Source organism: Schistocerca nitens, chromosome 1 (genome assembly GCF_023898315.1).
Source record: "Schistocerca nitens isolate TAMUIC-IGC-003100 chromosome 1, iqSchNite1.1, whole genome shotgun sequence".
NCBI classification, from domain to species: Eukaryota; Metazoa; Arthropoda; class Insecta; order Orthoptera; family Acrididae; genus Schistocerca; species Schistocerca nitens.
The window spans coordinates 288031877-288050340 of NC_064614.1; the positions used below are offsets into that span (position 1 = coordinate 288031877).

Genomic DNA, 18464 nt, shown 5'->3' on the forward strand with positions numbered 1-18464 from the left:
TGCATGTTGTACCACCATACAGCGAGACCTTCAGAGGTGGTGGTCGAGACTGCTTTACACACTAGTACCTCTAATATCCAGTAGCACGTCCTCTTGTATTGATACATGCCTGTATTGGTCGTGACATACTATCCACAAGGTACTGTTGGTCCAGATTGTCCCACTACTCAACGGCGATTCGGCATGGATCCCTCAGAGTGGTTGGTGGATTACGTCGTCCATAAACAGCCCTTTTCAATCTATCCCAGGCATGTTCGATAGGGTTCATGTCTGGAGAACATGCTGGACACTCTAGTCAAACAATGTCGTTCTCCCAAAGGAAGTCATTCACAAGATGTGCACGATGGGGTTGCAAATTGTCGTCCATGAATACGAATGCTTCGCCAATATGCTGCCAATATGGTTGCACTATCGGTCGGTGGATGGCATTCATTTATCATGCAGCTGTTATGGCGCCTTCCATGACCACCAGAGGCGTACGTCGGCCCCACATGATGCCACCCCAAAACATCAGGAAACCTCCACCTTGCTTCACTCGTTGGACAGTCTATCTAAGGCGTTCAGCCTGACCAGGTTGTCTCCAAACACGTCTCTGACAATTGTCTGGTTGAAGGTATGTGCGATATTCATCGGCGAAGAGAATGTGATGCCAATCCTGAGCGGTCCATTCGGCACGTTGTCGGACCCATCTGTACTGTGCTGCATGGTGTTGTGGTTGGACGTCATGAGTGAAGTTGCGCATCATGAAGCCTACTGCACACGGTTTGAGTCGTAACACGGCATCCTGTGGCTGTACGAAAAGCATTATTCAACATGGTGCCATGCAGTCAGGGTTCCTCCGAGCCATAATCCGTAGGTAGCGGTCATCCATTGCAGTAGTAGGCCTTGCGCGTCCTGAGCGAGGAATGTCATCGACAGTTCCTGTCTTTCTGTATCTCCTCCATATCCGGACAATATCATTTTGGTTCACTCCAAGGCTCCTGGACACTTCCCTTGATGAGAGCCCTTCCTTGTAAAAAGTGAAAATGCGGACGCGATCGAACCGCAGTATTGACCGTCTGGGCACACGAGCCGTGTACCTCCTTACTGATAGAATAACGGGAACTGATTGGCTGTCGGACCACCTCCGTTTAATAGGCGCTGCTCATGCATGGTTGTTTACGTCTTTGGGCGGGTTTAGTGACATCTCTGAACAGTCAAAGGGACTGTGTCTGTGATACAATATGCACAGTCAACGCCTATCTTCAGGAGTTCTGGGAACTGGGATGATGCAAAACATTTTTGATGTGTGTTTTTATAACCAGTTAAAATATCTTCACAAAAAAGAGAAAGAAGGTAACAAGACTTTTTCAATATGTCGTCCTAGTATGAATAACTATTACACACTGAACTGCACCAGTAAAAAAAGTACTTTTTTCATAGCTGGTGAGCACTGCTTATAGCCTCTTACGAGAATTTCTATAGTATGATGAATTTGCAGCTTTGAATTGTGGCTTAGATTTTGTAGTACTTTCCATCGTCATACTTGGGAAGTGTAATAGATCTTGTTGCAAAGTAATGCATGCCATGCCATAAGCCACCATACACCAACTTCAAACTGGCTCACAAAATATACAACCACCTCGTCTTCCTTGGGCGTGAGCTGCTTAAAAACGTTGCAGATTTTATAGTAGCAACTTTATTCGTCCATTCGAGGCTTTTATGACAATTATGTTCAATTTTGCCACTACAACATGATTTATGTGTTCACCATTTCACACGTAACTTGAAACTGCATTCCACTTCTACTTAAAGAACGTTCTAGTAAGTAATTTTTTTGGGGGGTCATCAGTCTTCTGAAAGGTGTGATGCGGCCAGCCACGAAATGCTCTCCTGTGCCAACCTCTTCATCTCAGAGTAGCACTTGCACCTCTACAGTTTTTGCTCCCTCTATTACCATGGAAGTCATTTCCTGATGTCTTAACAGATGTACTATCATTCTGTCGGTTCTCCTTGCCAGTGTTTTCCACAAATTCCTTTCCTCTTTGATTCTGCTCAGAATCTCCTCATTCCTCACCTTATCAGTCCACATAATTTTCAACATTCACCTATAGCACCACATCTCAAATGCTTGGATTCTCTTCTATTCCAGTTTTCCCACAGTCCATGTTTCACTACCATGCAATGCTGTGCTCCTGACGTAGATTATCAGTAATTTCTTCCTTAAAGAAAAAGAAAGCTGTTAATTTTTTTCCGCCAAAAGCCTATCGTAGGGACATTCCTACTGATTATGTCTTAAAACAAAAGTCATGGCCCTGTACATTTGTGTTTAAATAAGTCCATGAGAATGACAATGATAAAAGCACTTTTACGAAATACATGTAACAATACACAAGTCATTATTTAAATAGTCAAGTTCAAAAATATATCTACGAGTACTGATTGCTCATTTATCTGTCTGGAAGCAGCACTGTATAGTGGTAGGTGAGTTCAGTTTATCACTGTGGCCGCTAGATGGCAGATGCGTACCATGCTTACTCTGACACGTCCCTACCTTCTATATATTGTTATCCGTCTATGCCCTGCTACATTCTTAATAACAAGTTACGAAATAATTCGGTCTTATTGAAATGAAACAGTTTATAGTAGGTGGTAATGAAACTTGTATCATTATAAAACGTTTGATCAGCCGCCACACAGTCTGGACTTGGCGCCTGATTTTCACCTCTTTGCTCATAAGAAAAACTTGACAGCATTTCGGCACAGACAACGAGCTTCAGACCAGCGTAGAGAATCGGCAGGAAACACAGGCAGCTGCCTCCTGCAACGAGAGTATTGGAAAATTGGTACACTGCTACGAGAAATGTCAAAGTCAGAGGAACAACTATGTAGAAGAGGAGGTGGAAAGTGTAGCTAAGAAAAACTTGACAGCATTTCGGCACAGACAACGAGCTTCAGACCAGCGTAGAGAATCGGCAGGAAACACAGGCAGCTGCCTCCTGCAACGAGAGTATTGGAAAATTGGTACACTGCTACGAGAAATGTCAAAGTCAGAGGAACAACTATGTAGAAGAGGAGGTGGAAAGTGTAGCTAAATGTTACAAATAAAATATTTTTGATTGCCAATGTGGTTTTCATTTCGCGCTAGATGGGACCTTAAAAAATGTTCTCATATGTGAAGCTGGTTGCTGCTGTGTTTGTCTTTAATGTAAAATTATAGTGTTGTTTAAAGGCCACTACATTTTGAAAGTTTCTTAAAAGCTATTGTAAATTTTAATATATCCTGCTTATGTTATATTATAAGAGCTGAGTGTCCAGCATTGGCGGAGCACATATGTACTCCAATCTTCTATTAGCCCATCTCCTCCTTCCTCCTCTGTTTAACCATATCCTCCAACCCCCCCCCCCCTCTCTGTCTCTATCTGCTTCTTTCCCTCTGCCCATTACCTCCTCTCCCCCATCCATCTCTTCCTTCCCCCTCTATCTCCTCCTCCCCTGTCTCTTTGCCCTTTCTTTGTCCATTTCTTCCCATCCCCTCTCTCTATCCATCTTCTCCTTTCCCTTCTCTCTGTCCATTTCATCCTCCCCCCTCTCTCTGATCATCTCCTCCTTTCTCTTTCTCTGTCAATCTCCTCCTCTCCTCTCTCTCTCTGTCCACTTTGTCCTTTTCCCTTTCTCTGTCAGTTTCCTCCTCCACATCTGTCTTTTCAGTTTCTCTTCCTCTGTCTGTCTGCCCATCTCTTCCTCCTCCTGTTTATGTCCATCTCCTCCTCTTTCTTTTCTGTGTTCATCTTCACCTCTCTTTCCATTTCTCCCTCCCCTCTCTCTGTCTGTCTTTTCCTCTCCCATATCTGTGCACATCTACTCATTTCCCCTCGCTGTCTGTCCCTCTCGTACACACCCCATCTCTCTCCACATTGTCATGCTCACTCCAGCAGAAGGCTGGTGGTTCTTACACACACAGTATTTCTTTCAACATCGCGAGTAGTATGTGTACCAAATCTGATTGACATAATTCAGGGGTTTAGGATGAGCTCTATAGCTGTGGCTTTGTGTGTGACCGTTTTGTAACGTCTAACGAAGTTCTGAAGTTGAAGAAAGGAGTGGACATCACAGGACTGGTATATGGGTGAGTGAGCACTTTGGTGGCTTTGGTAATGTGTAAAAGTTGGGGTATCTTTCATTCTATTGAGAAAGAGTAAAAAGAAAATAAAAATGTTGCAAGTAACGGGTTGTCCCTGATGTGAATGAGACTTCATACCACAAGGCCTCCGTATCCTTTTGACCACATTTCTCTTCTCAAGTATATCAGCATATCTGCAACTATTCGAAATCACTAATATTTCGATTTACAGGTATGAAAAAGTGTTCGGTTTCGGTTCTCATATGTGTGGAATCAATATCTTCAGTTATTTTTATGTTTTCTCTAGTTTCTTACTTGCTCCTATTTAGTATTATTATTATTATTATTATTATTATTACCATCACCACGACTACCATCTTCTTGGAGAAGCCCTTCTTGGATAAGCGATACATCTAAGTAACTTAAGTAAAAGGTAATGCCATACGCGTTTCGCTGCCTCTCATGTACGAAGCATACTCAATGGCCTGTAACGTAGGGTGTTTAAAGGCTACATATTCGAAATCTAAGAGTGTTTAGAGGAGATAAAATCAAACACTTTTCTTATGTGACAAAAAGTCACAGTTGGACTATTTCTCCGCTAGTGGTCCATGAAGGTTTTGGCGATACTGATACTCAGAGACGGCGTGAAAAATAGTGTCATGTGTCTGTCACATTGATGTGTAGTGCAGCATTCACTAAAAGTTACTTGACTTAACAAAATAATGTGAAACTCACTGTTAGAAGTTTCCTTGTACCTGTATCTGTGATTATAGTGATTATGTACTAGTTCTTTAAAAGAATATTATTTCCATGTGCCTGTTGGATTCTTAACAATGATGTCTTACTCACCATTCGCAGTATAATTTAACCGGAAATCCCTCATAAAATATGCTCTGCTTTACTGGGATGTCACGCGTGGTTGAGCATACGACTATTTCCTTGACGCAGATTTATTGGTAACGAACTATACTCAGAAGGAAACAAATTGTGATCATTGACAGCTTATGAATCGCCTTCATGTAAAAAGTAAAAAATCCTTGCTGTGTCCTGTTAAACTAAATTCCTTTGATGGAGTCGGAACAGTAGTAAATACGCACGTATGTCGAGCAAGAGCAACAGTTTACTGGAACGCTCCTAATCTTTTGGCAGTCTGCAGGAAAACAGCACCTCTTACGACATTAACTGCGATAAGGCATGTCGAATATATCGAAAGAATTCGTCTATTACGTTAACGGTATTACTCTCGTACAAAATAAACAAAAGAAGATTTTTTTCCCTTTTCAGTAGTACTTTGATCATATCAACATGTGCCAGTAAAATATAGGTCATATGTTTGGACGAATAAATAGCGTTGTCACTGACTGTGTGAAGGCTTAGCGGGATGGACGTAAGAAGGTAGATGAATAGCAAGGCGAGTGTGACAAATTCGTCCATCAAGATTAGGCACAACATGAAATAAGGATATTGGTGCAGTGGGCTGAATTCAAGACTAACACATGAAAGGAAGAGTTATTTGTTCATTTTCTTAATTATTTTTTTAAACGTGTCTTGAAATGCCTAACCGAAATTTTATGATTGGCGATGTGTAAAGAACTAACAGTGCAAAATAGTCACATTCTGTCTGGCGTGTCTCGAAAGTTGATATGGCATGTAAACTAATTAATGGTACGTGAACCGACACTGACTACGTGCAGCTCATTTGGACCACTTGGATAACTTTCCTTATCTTCGCATTTTTCTTAAATATACTTATTGAGGATGCGCTCATCAAGGCAGAGTGCTCACTCGATTTAGTGAAGGATAAAACAGTGGGAATTGTAACTGGCATTGATTAAGAAAGCTTTCAGGCATACATGTCTTGGCCGTTTTGAAAGGATTGTGAAAGCTTAAGGAAGGCTGCTAAGAGGCATAAGAAGTACTGTTCTCTCGCTAAGAGTTATGTGGAGTAATATCGGAAGCTCTGTCAAAACTGCGATCTCGAGTGCCTGTTACGGGTCTTTGGCACAAACAAAGTGGCACTAAATCACAAATTACAATCACCAAGTTGTTTTTATAAACAGAAAAGATTTAATGTAATGTAATAAGTACGTTAAAACAAAATGAAACTAAATTGATATAAACCTATCACCAACCAAAGAAAAGAAACTAGACCCTATTTATATATTTCAAATTTAGTTCTAGTCCATTATCATGCATCCTAACCTGACTATGAGGGGTGTCATCAAGTTCTTATTATCAGCTCGAAAAATGAAAACCTCTACCGTGAATCTTTGTGATGGTGGTAGTTTTTCTCTATATGTTCGTTCTTCAACGCGACAAATTTTGTTGGTAGAGATCTTGGTTGTAGTAGTTTTCCTTTTGTCTGTTCAGAAAATGATCCACCTTGAAAAATCACTTAGTCGTCAATTCGGAAATACACTATAGTTTTTTTCGTTCGAGGCAACAGGAAGTAGTCACTACGTGCCATGTTAGGAAAATACTGGGGTGGGGGTGAGAGAGGAATAGGACAAAAATTTGATATCCCAAAGAAGCAGCATGTGTGCCTGTCCTGTGCAGAAGGAGCTGGGTGTTGCTGTGGAGAAAAAGCACCTCCCTGAATAGCTTCCCGCGACACGTCGTATTACCTATGTCCCGTAACCTCTTTAGATTTCAGTAGTATGCTCCTCTATGTATTTGCCACTTACGAATATAATCTTTTAGCATTACTGCATAGCCGTCCCAAAAAGCACTCAGCATCACCTTGCTCAATTATGGTTCGCTGTTCATCTTTTCCGACTATGACGAATTTGCATATTTAGATTGCTCGCTTTGAAACTTTGCCATTGAGTAAAGGTGATAAACCCAGTATGCGTACATGGTGACTGGGCAGCTATAGAAATCATCTGAATAGTTCAGATACAGCTACGATATTCCCACTTCCGCCTCGGTTCGACGGACATTTTGGTTGATGTGAGCCAGTTTCGGAACTCAGTGCCGGCATTTGTCTTGTTGAAAATGTCATGCAAGATGCTGGAAACTAATCCATGATTGATTCCACGTTTTCCGCTGTCGCTTCTATTGTAATTCACCAGTCTTCAATCACCATTTAAAAAGTGAGCTTCGAGTTTTCTAACGAAGTTCACTTCGGCTTATAACAAGGGTCTTGAGTAGCTGAATGCTAACTGTGCACAAATAACGTGCTTCACATTATTTATCGGCCTTAGTGTCAAATCGTCTGTCTCCTATGATTTCAACTGATTATTTGCCTAGTCTCGATCTCAAAGTTATAACTCTGCAATAGACTTTTAATTAGTGAATTCCATGATAACTGATGAGGGATCGCACTTTGTTAAACGTATTAAATAATTTCCTCTCACAGGATACAGGAAATCAAAGATTACAGGACGTGGTAAGATGCGCCAGCATGCGTTTTGGGGCAAAGTTTAACGAACCAAATAGCTGCATTATTAACATTTATTTAACAGGTGGAGCGTATTCGTGAGATTGTATTTACTAGGAACACACATAAAAACCTTAACACTATGGTTCCATTTGAGCAAACGATATTAACGTACCGATCACTTGTTAGTAAAGGATTGTATGGATCAAGTAACACAACATAGATGCACAATTTCTCACAGACAAAGATTCGAAAGCAAAGTCGCCTCTTTCCATTACTAGGCAGATCAACAAAGCCAGCTCCTACCCTACAGCGAACAGAATCATGATACAACTAGGCCCACTATGCATGAAGTGCCTTGTGACTGATTAAGCAGCGAATTCGGTTCCATCGGAGTTTACATAAAACGACACTGTAATTTTCTCTCTTAAGAATTCTGTGCTACTCCTGACGATGAAGAAACATGGTTATGGAGAAAGCTAAGTCGAAGTAAGCTAGCTCGAAGTCGAGCTTAAATTCTCAACCAAAGATCCTACTTAACTTGGTCACGGAGCAGCTACTGCTTACTGCGACTGGTCTCTTCCGCGTGCGATAGTTCTCTTAAACTGTACAAGTACATCGCCTCTGCAATCAGAGAACGACGAAACTTGGTGGCAGTATACTGACCAATTCCCAAACCGCGTCTTTCAGAAAGAGCAGGTGTCTCCCCCAATCAGAAGGTAGGAGAGGAAATGCCCACTTCTTTCGACCAAAAATTTTCCTTTTGTTTAACGGTTGAGATTTTGAAGATCGCGCCTCACCGCTTGGATTCGAAAACAACCAATCTTGAGACTCCACACCTGGAGACACGCGGCCACATCTGGCAACAGTGTCCCCCTCAGAAAGTGGTGACCGGAGCTGGTTTCGAAAATAACGTTCAACTACCTACCCCTGTCACTACTGCAAAACTAAACCAAGAGCTTCCACCTGAATTTGCCTGTTTACATACATTTGTTATTTCACTCACATCAAGATGGGTAGTCGTCACCTTTCTCACTCTTAGTCGCCTCTTTTTAATGTTGTCACCTTTCTAAATTTTTGCCTTCTCTTTCCACATTTTTTGCTCTTTTAGAAAGGAAATAAGTTACTTACTTCTGTTTCCAAGTTTCTGTATTCATAATTATTTTCAGCCATAATGGCCATGTTTTTGAACTGTGACTGTGTGGGATAATTATTTATTTCAAGTTTCTGCTACCAGTCACTTTTTATTTTACGCTTAATCTAACATAATGCAACGCGTTACGAACATGCCACACCAGCAGCTACAGTAAAAAACAATGGACCATGTGTTCTAGATTAATCTAGTTTAAGACTGTTTACTTTTATTTTTAAGTAACATTTCTCTATGTATGTATGTATAAACACCTGAAGATGAACAAAACATGTGCGGAATGCTTTGCATTATGTTAGATTAAGCATAAAATAAAAAGTGACTGGTAGCTGAAACTTGAAATAAATAATTCTGTATTCATGTTTGTTCATTTAAATTATAGACTATTCCAATGACGAAAGAAGCTAAAATCTAACCTGAGAGGCTTCTCAAATTTGAGGCAGACTGTCCCTTCAAGTTTTTGAGTGTTTTTGTGTTTGGTGCAGCTATTTGTAGTGTCAAATATTCCTTTATTACAACTACTTCTATTTTAGTTGCAGATTCTGATTTTTATGTAGTATCTTAACTGTTGCTCTGATACTATGTTCAAGTCCGAAAAGAAACTTCTCGGAATGGGAGAATGCAAATTCCGTAGGGACTGGTTTGAAAAGACACTATAAAAAGTAAAATCTCTGCTTGAGGGAAAAATTGCGAAAGTGAACTATTTTGCTGTGTATGCTCACGCTCTATTAATTTTGAGATGAAAGGTTTCCAGACATTTTTAACCACTCTCTTTCATCAAAACGAGTCACCTTGAAACTAAATGTGGATTACATCTGCTACATTTAGAGCTTTCAGATCAGACACAAACTGCAAGTTTGGTGCGTGTGCCACCAACACGAATATTAAGTACCAAGGATTGTTCCACCACCATTGAACTAATATGCACCATGAAATCTGTTTTCCCTGTGGATTAGTAAAATGATATCTGCAACGTTTTTAAGAAGACAATGTTCCCGAACATGTTTCCCTTTCGTCTAAGAAAATGAGATACCTACTAACTGATGGGCTAACACCATATTGCCTGGAACATATGTTAACAGAAGCATGTTCATATTACACAATTAAGTTCGATAAAACTAAGAATGTTACAGATTAAAAAGGATTACAAATAACAATTATATTTTGGTCGGAGACTAAGTGTTGTATAACGCACCATCTAAGAAATTTCTATATTGGTAAAGAAGGTGGGGTACAGAATGGTGTGCCAATTGTCACCTTAGGACAGCTGGACAGTTGCAGAAATGATGAACGAATAAGTAGCACAGCAAACATAAGATTTACTGAACTAGTATTTCTCCAAACATACGAAGACTCATTACAGCCGGCCGAGGTGTCCGAGCGGTTCTAGGCGCTACAGTCTGGAACCGCGCGACCGCTACGATCGCTGGTTCGAATCCTGCCTCGGGCATGGATGTTGTGATGTTCTTAGGTTGGTTAGGTTTAAGTAGTTCAAAGTTGTAGGCGACTGATGACCTTTAGAAGTTAAGTCCCATAGTACTCAGAGCTTTTGAAGCTTTTGAACTCATTACAAATAGTGCAACAAGAAACAGAGTCCAGCTACCACAGTGTCAACTTGGATGAGATTTTCTGCACTACAGCACGAACTGTAGTATCAGAACCGCGACTAGACTGCGTCTGTGTAGCGTCACGTGGCGATGTGCCTCTGAGCGCAAGTGGGCTGAGTCGCTGCTGCCGTCGTATACCGTGGAGTAACAGGGCTCTCGTGGTGCAGAACCACTGGAGGTGTGGCTTAGTGGGCACGCGGCATTGGCTCAGCCAAATTCCGTGCGACTGCTATCGGCACCTGACGGAAACTTGCTATCCCGTTACCAACTGTAGAACGCCAATGGGGTGGTATTGATGTGTGATAACACATGAAGCACTTTCTGAAGGCAACTTGTCCATAAATAAATGCCTATGCCGGGATCAGACGGACCTAACGTCAATGAAATGTGTTTAGGCTTTTAAATAGTCATGTCCAGAAGACCAAAGGCAGCAGCTTATGAACTTATTGGAACTTGCAACATTCATACAGTGCATAATGCCTATACAAACAATTTGGAGCGTTTAGGTGAAGAAACGTCCCAACTTCTGGTCAATATTCACTATTATTTTGACGGCTGCCTTGTTCACTGTGAAAAATTTAAAGGAATTCAAAAACGTCACAAGTTCGAGGAATACATCCACAAGGTGGCTTACTTCAATCAGCAGGATTTTGGAATAGTGGAATGATATAAATGTTACTTTCTTAAGCATATAGCTTTAAAGCACTGTTTTGTTACTGTTCTGTCCAAATCCTACAATGCCAATGTGAATGTATTTAAAAAACTTTCAATGAAAGCAGAGTTTCATTTCTAATTTCATCTGCAGAACTATTCAGTAAGTTATAATAACGTTTTCAAAGCCAAACACCTTTGATTCACAAGTTGCATAGAAATAGAAACATATTTCAAACGTTTTTATTTATGTTTTGAAGGTTTTTGCTTTGAGAAAGAATGTGAGTATTTCTGAGGCTTTTCATGATAAACCCTTTACATTGGACAATGCACTTCCGCTTGAAAAACTAGTTGTTAGCGGGCATAAACCGAAGAGCTTAGTAGACTGGAAGAATGTGACCAGTTGTGGTTTGTAAAGAATGCCCTAGAGCATCACATCGCAGTTGGCATACGTGGGGGAAAAGAAGTGATTACCAAGCGCACCACTTAAAAGTTTTAGGTTTTTAGGCACGAAAAAAGAAAAGAGAACAGAAGTTTTAGGGTCATGTTAAAGGTTGAAAAAATGATGCCGTTCGATGTCCGGTAAGACTACATATCAGAAGAGTGGACTGGCTCTACAGTCCGAAAATAAGATCCAGCTTTAAAATAACAAAGATATTGACAATTACTGGCAGCAGCATATCTCAGAAAGAGACGCATCATCCACAGAGTTAAAGTATCCAAATACACTCCTGGAAATGGAAAAAAGAACACATTGACACCGGTGTGTCAGACCCACCATACTTGCTCCGGACACTGCGAGAGGGCTGTACAAGCAATGATCACACGCACGGCACAGCGGACACACCAGGAACCGCGGTGTTGGCCGTCGAATGGCGCTAGCTGCGCAGCATTTGTGCACCGCCGCCGTCAGTGTCAGCCAGTTTGCCGTGGCATACGGAGCTCCATTGCAGTCTTTAACACTGGTAGCATGCCGCGACAGCGTGGATGTGAACCGTATGTGCAGTTGACGGACTTTGAGCGAGGGCGTATAGTGGGCATGCGGGAGGCCGGGTGGACGTACCGCCGAATTGCTCAACACGTGGGGCGTGAGGTCTCCACAGTACATCGATGTTGTCGCCAGTGGTCGGCGGAAGGTGCACGTGCCCGTCGACCTGGGACCGGACCGCAGCGACGCACGGATGCACGCCAAGACCGTAGGATCCTACGCAGTGCCGTAGGGGACCGCACCGCCACTTCCCAGAAAATTAGGAACACTGTTGCTCCTGGGGTATCGGCGAGGACCATTCGCAACCGTCTCCATGAAGCTGGGCTACGGTCCCGCACACCGTTAGGCCGTCTTCCGCTCACGCCCCAACATCGTGCAGTCCGCCTCCAGTGGTGTCGCGACAGGCGTGAATGGAGGGACGAATGGAGACGTGTCGTCTTCAGCGATGAGAGTCGCTTCTGCCTTGGTGCCAATGATGGTCGTATGCGTGTTTGGCGCCGTGCAGGTGAGCGTCACAATCAGGACTGCATACGACCGAGGCACACAGGGCCAACACCCGGCATCATGGTGTGGGGAGCGATCTCCTACACTGGCCGTACACCACTGGTGATCGTCGAGGGGACACTGAATAGTGCACGGTACATCCAAACCGTCATCGAACCCATCGTTCTACCATTCCTAGACCGGCAAGGGAACTTGCTGTTCCAACAGGACAATGCACGTCCGCATGTATCCCGTGCCACCCAACGTGCTCTAGAAGGTGTAAGTCAACTACCCTGGCCAGCAAGATCTCCGGATCTGTCCCCCATTGAGCATGTTTGGGACTGGATGAAGCGTCGTCTCACGCGGTCTGCACGTCCAGCACGAACGCTGGTCCAACTGAGGCGCCAGGTGGAAATGGCATGGCAAGCCATTCCACAGGAATACATCCAGCATCTCTACGATCGTCTCCATGGGAGAATAGCAGCCTGCATTGCTGCGAAAGGTGGATATACACTGTACTAGTGCCGACATTGTGCATGCTCTGTTGCCTGTGTCTATGTGCCTGTGGTTCTGTCAGTGTGATCATGTGATGTATCTGACCCCAGGAATGTGTCGATAAAGTTTCCCCTTCCTGGGACAATGAATTCACGGTGTTCTTATTTCAATTTCCAGGAGTGTATTTCAAAATTTATAGAGACTTCTCCTAAATTGTTGCAGGAATGGGAACACAGAGGAGATATCCCATTTCGAAGCACCTATTAGGAGGAGTCAAGACAGCGAAGACCGAAAGAGTTTTGACTGCTTAAGGATAATACCCCATTTTTCTTCCTTTGTCCATTAACTCGAAGATCATTAGGTATGGACAGCAAACACAAATAAATTATACTTCTTATAAGGATGACTGTGAAAGGAAAGGAAAACATGAATTAGAAGGAATGCAAAAAGAGAAACAAAGCCAAAGGAATCTTGAAGAGGTGATTATAAAGAAGGGTAAGATGAAAAGATGATTTGACGATAAGACAGCTGATTTGAAAGAAAAATAAAAAAGAATATCAGCTACCTAAGGAAACACAAGGAGAACTTCTCTCAAGCTTCAGGTAACCTGAAGAAAGCTCTCGAAAAAAAAAAAAATGATTTAAAGGCAGCAAAATTGGCCTAGGGTATGTTTAAATGTGCAAAAATCATGAAACCAGAAGAAGGAGTGAAACAGTGGTGGAAACAAGGACCCTAAGAAATAGTAATCCAGAAGTATGTTGTTGATCTTCTTCCAGTACTGAAAAGTAGAAAGTCATAGGCTGTAAAAATGTGATGTAAGTTTTGTTTATGAATTACAATTAGGCTACCAATATCGAATTAAGAATACTGAATTACGAAAGTACATGCATATATTAAAAAAATTAATATGAAGAAAAAAAATAAAGATCATAACAGAGAAATTTATTGTGGTCTTAACCGGCGTTTTTGATAGGGTATTACCAAAAATTAAAACAATTCATATATGCCATATCTCTTTATTAAAAAGAAATTTCACCTTTTCGTCATTTTTTCCAGTATTTTGTCACTTGTTTCATGTTTTTTAAGTGTCATCCCCGATTCCTCAACCCTGCATCCTGGGGAAGGAGAAAAAGATTGTCTTAAGAGGTTCTAATCTTCTTTTGCTTGCTTAATCATAAAGCAAATGACTAACGGTAAGGTTATTAACTGTTTCTTCCACTAAAGTTCAAATGATGAGCCCCCATGTGCTTCAACACGAATAAAAAAAATTAAATAAAGCAAGAATAACACTTCACAGGGATTCCCAATGCATGGTTAGATTTCTAAATTTTGATTCCGACACTGTCCAGGGTCCAACGGACGCATCCGTCGCATTTCACCCTAAATGAATCTAGTCACCCGTTTATTAAAATTGTAAGCAGGACTGTGTGGTGAAATCATGTTCACTTCTCACTTTTCACAGACACAATTTACTCCAGATAAAACAAACGAAATATCATTTCACATTATTCACAACAGTTTATTACTAAAATAATACTTGTCAGTGTATGTACCTAAGTAATTCGACCAGCATCGCCGTTCGCTTAACCTTTAGCAAATCCAAGGAATTATTCACAATGTTTCAGCACACTTCAAAGCTGAAGTTCTGTAATCGCCAAATAACGTTATTTTTAACTGCAGGTCACCACCAAAGTTAACTGCAGAACAGTTCATAGATGCTCCACTTCTTGACCAAGTCGCAACTCTCTCGGCTGTCGCAGCACCAGCCGCCTCGGCTGCCAGTGTTATGACAAGACCCACGAGCACGGCCATGTCTGTTGGTAAAGTTTTTCATAGGCATTTTCAGAATGTTTCGTTTCAATCCATATGTATTCAAAAGAGCCATCATTCATGTTTGGGGCAGGTGGCAATAGGTACATGTTGTAGCGACTGTCATTTGCATTTAAGGCAAGAATAAAGGTACGTAAATACAGGTTCCCAGCGTGATCTTCGTCCCTGGCATGTAATATACCGGTATGAAAAAGACGAGTAAATGTAGGCAGAGAAAAGATATTCTGCCAAAGTTGGGAAGGCAAGACCATCAAGATTATATGGGAGATGGATTGATTGACGCTTTTAAACTTCCCTTGTGATCTCCGGTTCTACACAGACAGATATTTTGCCACTCCGTTTTTCTTCATTCACAATCGTTTGACCACAACTGAAGCGTCTGGACCACCTAATCACTGTGTTACGTGATAGTGCACAGGGGCATTTACTTCCGCCAACACAGCGTCGATTGTTACAGCATTGTTACCTTCAAAAGCAGAAAACTAAGTAGCGCACGATGAATCACTCTATCAGTATACTACGGTATTTTATTTGGCCCCTGCTATAGAACTGTGACATGGGGATTACAATGTGTACCAAGACTTATTTTGTCCAAAGCGTTTAATTAGTTAGTTAGGTTTCTGTTTACTTGCAGCCTCCAAACATGATTGGATGTCGCGCGAGATTTTGACTTTGGAAGTCAAACATATAGTTCTGCAGTACCCATACAAGAGTGAAATCAGCTATTTCAGTTATGTGCACGATTTCAGCGCTCTTTTATTTGCTCCCGTAGACGCAAACCATTTTTGAATGCAAGCGGCTGTTTTATGACAGTGGAAGGAGTGCGGAGAGGGAAAATTCGTCGAAGAATGGCACAAGTGTACGAAACCCACTTCATGTCCGTTGCAAAGGTCAAGGCGTGGCACAAGCGATTCAAGGAATGACGGATGTCGTTGGCAGATGACGAGCGATCTGGAACGCCACACCTCATTACTGATACTGTTGTCCAGCAGGTGGATATTCTCATTATTGAAGACCGGCGAGTTACGGTGGCAGCCATTTTCCCAGGGATCGGACCGAGAGCTGGAATTGCAACTGACATTCAGTGCTCTCCGTACACTTGTCTCATTCTTAGATGAAGTTCCGTTCCCCGTACAGCTTCCGCTCTAAGGAAGTGCACTACACCCCGTTGCAATTCTTTTGAAGCCTGCATTTATCTTTTCTTAGCACCACTGAGTACAGTGGCAGGTCGACGCCTATATGTGCTCGCTCTGGTCAGGCTGGTGTGCTCCCATGTCCTTTCAGCGGCGAGTTTGGAGTCTCTGCCCTCCTATAGGAATGACACATACTACCATAGGCAATGGCATTACGATCCCTTCAGCAGTTTTCATTTTAGAGCTTCTCGCTCGTTTGTTTTCGAATGGCCCTAATGGGATTGCTTCGGCTCATCAGGGGCTTCAGAATAACTGCTCGTCTTCAACATGTATTCGTCGGAAGTAAAAACGAAGGCTCTTTACTTTGTCTAGAGTTGCCTTTGTTGTTTCTTATTTATGAGGAACTGTAGACAAACACTACGTTTCACTTTGTGTAATCCGCGGAATTAACTGTCCCGAAAAAAGAAAACACACGATGATATTCTGCCAACTCCATGTCTTTCTCGCTAGACCACTCTGCCAAAGAGCTAACGCAAAGCCACATTTGAATGAACCTTTAACAGAGAGACTTAGCAGAACAAAGCACCAAATGGAGAGTACCACGGGCAGGCGCGCGACATTTACATGTGTCTCTCCGACTTGGATGGAGAGATCCCTGCACGAACACACTGTCACCCACGCGCACAAATTAGAGGCACGCGTGCCTTTGGAGCATGCTCCTCCTCGCCTTTTCATCAAATAGCCACATGCACATAGTGCGCACGGAAATTTGGACAGGTGTGCACTCATCTTAACGCGATTCAGCTACAATCATCAAACATTCCTTTCGTCCATACCTCGGAGCTACCGTGGCGTCGTGAGAGGTCACATTTGCTGCAGCGAGCAGAATACTCGTACTCATGGCTATATGTGGGTTCGTGACACCGATTACGTGGCGTACAGCTCCGCATATTTTATCAAAGCATTTGTTAGCGGACATTGGATAATTAATTCTCTGCTCTGCTACACTATCGAATCATACTAAGTAAGGGTCGTCAGCCTGTTGACCCTCTAGACAGGGTTAGTCCGCAGCTCGTGGTCGTGCGGTAGCGTTCTCGCTTCCCGCGCCCGGGTTCCCGGGTTCTATTCCCGGCGGGGTCAGAGATTTTCTCTGCCTCGTGATGACTGGGTGTTGTGTGATGTCCTTAGGTTAGTTAGGTTTAAGTAGTTCTAAGTTCTAGGGGACTGATGACCATAGATGTTAAGTCCCATAGTGTATACTACAGCATCATCTGCGAAAAGCCGCATAGAACTTGCGACACTATCTACTAGGTCATTTATATATATTGTGAAAAGCAATGGTCCCATAACACTCCCCTGTGGCACGCCATAGGTTACTTTAACGTCTGTAGGCGTCTCTCCATTGAGAACAACATGCTGTGTTCTGTTTGCTAAAAACTCTTCAATCCAGCCACACAGCTGGTCTAATATTCCGCAGGCTCTTACTTAGTTTATCAGGCGACAGCGCGGAACTGTATCGAACGCTTTCCGGAAGTGAAGGAAAATGGCATCTACCTGGGAACCTGTATCTAATATTTTCTGGGTCTCATGAACAAATAAAGCGAGCTGGGTCTCACACGATCGCTGATTCCGGAATCCATGTTGATTCCTACAGAGTAGATTCTGGGTTTCCAGAAATGACATGATACGCGAGCAAAAAACATGTTCTAAAATTCTACAACAGATCAATGTCAGAGATATAGGCCTATAGTTTTGCGCATCTGCTCGACGACACTTCTTGAAAACTGGAACTACCTGTGCTCTTTTCCAATCATGTGGAACCTTCCGTTCCTCTAGAGACGTGCGGTACACGGCTGTTAGAAGGGGGGCAACAGTCCTGATGTTAAGTTCTTCGCTGTTCTCATTTTTGCTTCTTCCCATTACTTCCATCTTTCTTCGATTTGCTCTCAACTATATGCTACAGCGCGTAAATATATATCACTAGGTTAAGAGGTTAGTGCATTGCTTTAGCTGAGTGCACCGAAGTGCACTGCCTCAATCTTTATAATCAATGGATTTCTCTGGGCCGCTCGGAGTGGCCGCCGGAGTGTCCCCGCGGTTTAGGGCGTCATGTCATGGACTGCGCGGCCCCTCCCGGCGGAGGTTCGAGTCCTCCCTCGGGCATGGGTGTGTGTGTTGTTCTAAGCATAAGTTAGTTTAAGTTAGTTTAAGCAGTGTGTAAGTCTAGGGACCGATGACCTAAGCAGTTTGGTCCCTTAGAAAGTCACACACATTTGAACATTGGATTTCTCTGAATTGCGCTTTTGCGTCGCACGTACTTCCAGTGGATTTTATTTTTACTACAATGAAACAAAAGTTCTGAGAATTTCATTGTCATCAGTGGGCGAACAGGAGTGCGGTCCGTTTCTCTGCAGTAGCTGTCCGCCTCGTTTCATGCAAAAAAGTAAAGCTGCCTCTCGCAAACGTGCCCGCGCTGTGTCACACGTGCCACATATATCAAACGAGCGCGCCTGTGTGTGGCAGACAGCGACACGACAGTCACTTGCGAAAGGCCGAACCCCCGCTTGTCTCTATATATCAGATGGAATTCCTCATAACGTCACATGTACTGTAGGGGAGCAGTCCGAGGATGCCCGAGAGACATGG

At 42.7% G+C, this 18464-nt stretch overlaps 1 long non-coding RNA gene across 2 annotated transcripts in view; it reads right to left on the bottom strand.

Annotated features, from left to right (window-relative positions):
• Positions 1-2699: 2699 nt before the first annotated feature.
• LOC126248231 (uncharacterized) overlaps positions 2700-18464 on the bottom strand; it is a 130219-nt gene continuing 114454 nt past the window's right edge. Inside the window, exon 3 of one of the 2 annotated variants that reach the window (XR_007545433.1) lies at positions 2700-2800. This is a non-coding gene — a long non-coding RNA (uncharacterized LOC126248231). Of the gene's footprint in view, positions 2801-2899; positions 2979-18464 lie in introns of those variants that run through there. The other variant, XR_007545434.1, reaches the window with a different exon arrangement.